This window comes from Capsicum annuum, chromosome 8 (genome assembly GCF_002878395.1).
Source record: "Capsicum annuum cultivar UCD-10X-F1 chromosome 8, UCD10Xv1.1, whole genome shotgun sequence".
Classification (NCBI taxonomy): Eukaryota; Viridiplantae; Streptophyta; class Magnoliopsida; order Solanales; family Solanaceae; genus Capsicum; species Capsicum annuum.
The window spans coordinates 160,482,912-160,488,484 of NC_061118.1; positions in this window are offsets into that span (position 1 = coordinate 160,482,912).

Consider the following 5,573-nt stretch of genomic DNA (forward strand, 5'->3'; position numbering starts at 1 on the left):
CTTTAAATTGAGTATCCGTTTCACTCCCTTTCCTGCTAGGATTGGAAATCCTGTATTTTACATATCCATACGATTGAGTCCTTGGGTTTTCGAAATAGTGTAAAAAGAAGTGCTTCGAATCATTGCTATTTGACTCGAACCTGTTCTAAAAAAGTCGAGGTCTTTCGAATTGTTTGTTGACACGGACAAAGTCAGGGAAAACCTCTGAAATTATTTCAATATTGAACCTTGGACATATAAGAGTTCCGAATTGAATCTCTTTAGAAAGAAGATCTTTTGTCTCATGGTAGCCTGCTCCAGTCCCCTTACGAAACTTTCGTTATAATTGAATGTGGGGTAGTTTTTAGAGCAAAATCAAATGGAAGATATAATTATTTTGTTTCAATAATTTGAGGATGGTTTGGGGTTTTTTCATTTTTTTAAAAATCTTGTTTAATTCTTTTTTTGTTTTTTTTTTAAATCTAATTTCAATCTCTCTTTTTTTTCTCTTTTTCTTTTTAATTTTTTGCTAATTTTCATTAAGGTCTACTTCAGTCCTTTGATAATATACTTTTCAATCTTTAAGGTTACTAGTAAATGAAGCGCGAATAAATTAAATTTCGAGCGTTGAAAATTTTATTAATTTTTTTAATTTTAAAATCTTAATTTATTTTATTATTCACCTTTAATTTTATACATGTATTTTTCCTAAGTTTTCATCACTTAAGTGTTTTTAATATTCTAAAATACTTAAATTTTATATAATATAATGTAAGTGAAAAATAACTTTATTTTTCTTAAAAGAAAGTAGAAAAAGGTTCAACAAAACTTGATTTATTTTAGTGCATATTTTTAACAAATTTTAGAGCTCTACTATTTATTTATATACTTAATCCTAATCTTTTTTTTTTTTGGTTAAAAGGATTAAAAGTAGATAGTCACAATTTACAAGTTAGCCGATTAGTCCGGCTCAAAAATAGCATGATCCGCACTCAAGTTCGTGCTTTTAGCTTTTACAGATCTATTAAAATAAGTTCCTAAAATGTTTGTCCAGACATGTTCTAGCGCAACCACTGGAGGAACTTCCAAAATATGCTTTGTTCCAAAAATTCGTCTACGTTCTCCTTCCTTTGCAAGTGAGTCTGCTACTTGATTTTGTTCTCTAAAGCAGTGTTGTACTGCTGGATGCCCCACTCTTGTCAGCATGGACCTGCAAAGATCAATAATAGGGTCATAATGCATGTTTCTATATTTTAGCATGTATATAACCTGTTGCGAATCAATATTGATCTCAATAGGGTGAAGGTTATTTTCCTCCACAATTTTTAGGCCTTCTAGAAAAGCTAAAAGTTCTATTTGGTTATTAGTAGCCTTTGGATAGCCCTTGTAGTAATCCATGATCCATTCCCCATTGCTATTTTTGATTACACCATATATAACCCCAACCCCAGGGTTTCCCAAGCTGGAACCATCAGTGTTCAGCTTATAGTAATTTCGAGGCGGAGGGGACCATTTAACCGAGATAGTTATAGAAGATTGTTACTGAGTATGAGGATGGTTGGTCAGGTGAGTGTATTCAACACCTAATGCATAAGCATTATCAAAGATTGGAGTGTAATTAGAGTTGTTAAAAACGTCTTCGTTTCTACACTTCCAGATTTCCCAGAGGTAGAAGATAAAGAGGACATCAAGACTTATGTTAGCGTCAAAGGTTTTTTTTTGCGAACTTAATTTTTGACAACATCAAGCATGTTGTCGTCGGTTATGCCATCCAGGTTAGGAGGGTTGCATCCCAGTCTGCTGAAGAGCTTGATCCATGTTGTGATGCTTTGGGACAGTTCCAGAAGATGTGAGAAATATCTTCTTGGGTGGTGTTACAAAAGTAGCAGTAGGGAGTGATGGGGACACCCCTCCCTGCAAGAATGGGGTTACAAGGAAGTCTGTTATGATTAAGGAGCCAGAGAAAGTGCTTCATCTTGTTGGGAACTTTCATGTTCCAGAACCAAGTGAAGTTTTTGGTGTTGCTGGAAGGGAGGGTTTTAGAATTGATGAGCTTTTAAGCAGTGCTACTCTTGAATTGACCATTACCAGTGAGTCCCCATACAGGGTAGTCTGTGGGACTTTTAGTAGTACGAAAGAAAGTAGACTGGATATTGTGAGTGATAGTAGGAGTGAGTGAGAAAGGAAGAGAGGTGAGACCCCAAATCCCATTCTTCCAAAAGTAAAAAATGTAGGCCTGATGCAGGTTTCTTGTAAGAGGCCCTTGAATGGTGTTACAAAGGGCATCAGAGTTGGGGAGCCACCTGTCAGTCCAAAATTTGGTTTGCTTTCCTTTATGGATGATCCACAGAGAGGATTCTCTACAAATAGTTTTGCCTTTGGTGATACATTTCTAATTTTTGGAGAGGCTTTGATTGGAGTTGGACATATTGTATTTAGAGGGGAGGATTCTGGACCAAAGAGACTGAGGTTCTTGGTTAGTCTCCAAGCTAGGGCACAATGCATAGTATCAATCTTGATACTAGATTTTTGGATACCCAAGCCACCCAAATATTTGGGTTGATTTATGACCTCCCATTTGATCATGTGCATCTTTCCCCTCCCATTAGTGGTGCCCCAAATGAAATCCCTTTGAATTTTGTCAATTTGTTGGAAAATCTTGTGGGGTAACTGAATGTATTACATGACATGGGTTGGGATACTATTAAGAGAAGCTCTGGTGAGGGTGGTTCTGCCAGCTTGATCGAGAAACTTAGTTTTCCAGCTAGCTTAACTTTCATGTTATCAATAATGAATTGGAAGTCAGCCATGGGGGAGGGGGCATTATGAAAGATTAGGAAGACAAGATACTTCCCAAAGCTATTCCTGTGCTGAATATTTAGAATGGGGGAAAAGTAAGTACAATTATCCATGGATCAGTTTTTGGAGAAGAGAACCTTTGACTTGGTTCTATTAATTTTCTGCCCAGAAAAAGCACTAAATGATTCAACAGTCCTCTTGATAGTTTGACAGTTTTCTTTGGTGGCTTTGGCAAACAGGGTTAGGTCGTCAGCAAAGAAAAGGTGGGAGAGTTTGGGACCTCTTCTGCTGATGGAGATGGGAGACCAATTGAGTAGGTCAACCTCATGGTCGATCCTTCTAGAAAGGAGTTCCATGATTAAGATGAAAAGATAGGGAGAAATGGGATCTCCCTGTCTTATTCCCCTAGCTGATTGAAAGTACTGAGTGCTAGTACCATTAGTGAGGATGGAGATAGAGGAGGTTAAGATGCAAGAAATGATCAAGTTCGAGAACTTATTGGGAAAATTAAAGTTGTGGAGGGCTTGCCTAATGAAGGACCACTCAAGCTTATCAAAGGCTTTCTCAAGATCAATTTTGATGATCATGTTGCCCTTGCTACCCTTTATTTTGTTGAAGTGGTTTATGTATTCCTGAATAATGATAGCATTATTAGAGGCCCTTCTGTTGGCTAGGAAACTGGACTGGGTAGGGCTAATGATACTAGCCAAGAAGGGCTTGATTTTGTTGGCTATTATTTTAGTAATAATTTTATATTGGGTATTGCAAAAACCAATGGGTCTGAAGTTTCTTAAAGAGACTGCATTTTGACACTTTGGGATAAGACGGATGTAGGTAGAGTTAGCCCGATCCTCCATTTTGTTAGTAGAAAAAATAGTGCTACAGAAGGAGATAAGCTGATGACTGATGGTATCCCAGAATCTCTGAAAGAAAAGAGGATGCAGGCCATCAGGGCCTAGGGCTTTGGTAGCTTTAAAATTGAACACAACTTTTCTGATTTCATTGACAGTTGGGATACTGTCAAGCATCTCATAAGCTTGTTCTGGAATGGATCCCCTAAAGGATGGGTTTTTCTGACAATTGAGAAAAGAAAGGGTATGGTCAGTACAGTAAAGGTCTCTATAAAAGAAAAAGATAGCATGGTTTATGTCTTTAGGGTCAGAAAGCCAACTACCATTATCCAGTTTTAGGGAGTTGATTCTATTCTTTTTTCTCCTATTGAGGGTGACAGTGTGAAAGAATTTAGTATTTGCATCCCCCTCAGTGAGCCAATTAATCCTGGATTTGGTTTTCCAGAAATCATGTTCTTAATTGAGGGTATCACTGTACTCTTTAAGGAGGGTGGATTCAAGGTTCTGAAAGAAGGAGCTGGAGGGATAGTAGGTACTTTTTTGAATTCCCCTGATCCTTGCTAAAATCCTTTTCTTTCTGGAGAAAATATTTCCAAAAATATCTTTGTTCCAAGAGGTTGCAATGGTTTTGAAAGAGATGATGGAATCGGTAAGGTTGCTATCAGAAGGGAAAGCTTGGTTAATGAGAAAAGGAAACTCCGGGTGGGAGCACCACATAGGCTCCATTCTAAAAGGCTTAGCCCTGATGGGGTATTGGTTGGTAAGATTAACCAAGAGAGGACAGTGGTCAGAGTGGGTCCTAAGAAGATGTGTTACAGTAGTTTCAGGATAAAGGTGGATCCAGCTATCAGTAGCAAAGCATTTGTCAAGTTTTTCAAGAATCAGATTATTTTTATCCCTATTTCTTTTATTAGTCCAAGTGTATTTGATGCCTTTAAAACCCAAGTCTACAAGGCAGCATTGGTTAACACATCTCCAAAAACTATTGGTCCTACTGTTGCTAATGGGGTTACCCCCATATTTTTGAATAGTTCGGAGGACTTCGTTAAAGTCACCACTCACCAGCGAACTAGCATTACTGCTACCATTAATGGTATTAGCAATAGTAGTTAACTGGTCCCAAAGAATATTTCTATTATTAAGGTTAGTACTTGCATAAATAATACTCAGAAACCAGGAAAGAGAGGAAGATTTTACCTTAACTACACATGGATGCTTTGGGGAGTGATCGAGATGTTATTGATGTTGTAGTGGTCTTCCTTCCATATCAGGACAATTCCACCCGATAGTCCAATTGCCCCAGATTGGACAAGACAATTAAACCCAAGATCCTGAGTCAGAGTATGGTGGTCCTCCATTCTAGTCTCTAGGAGGTCCAGCATGAATGGTTTGTGCAGTTCGACCATAGCAACGCAGTGTCTCTTGAAATCTACGTTGTTGGATCCTCTAACATTCCAAACAATGATATTCATCATCATTTTTATTGAGGTTGCTGCTGGTCCACTACCACTGTTTTCCCCTTGCTTAATGGAGCATGGGGAGATTGTGGGATGTTCATATCTATCATTGATTTTAGTGGGTTCAGAGAAGTCCTGAAACCCCCCCCCCCCCCCCCCCCGTTAGTACTCTTGGCTACCTAACCTCCATGGTGAATTTGGTTAGGTGTTGAGGTATCAGGATTATCCACATCTCGCTGACTAACTCTCCGAATCTTAAAGCTATTGTTTTATCTAGGGTGGTTACCTCTGTGATTGGGACTGTCATGGTTGCTATAATTGCTTCCATTTCTCTGTTGCTTGCTCTTACATATCCAGAGTTTTTTCGCTTTCCCAAGTATGTGAAAGAAGAGATGTTTGCGGGGGCACACCCACTGGAGAAGGTGTATCCTCCAGTTGGAGCAGATTTGGTCCATTCAAAAGAAGAAGTAGGTTTGGGGGTGGAAAG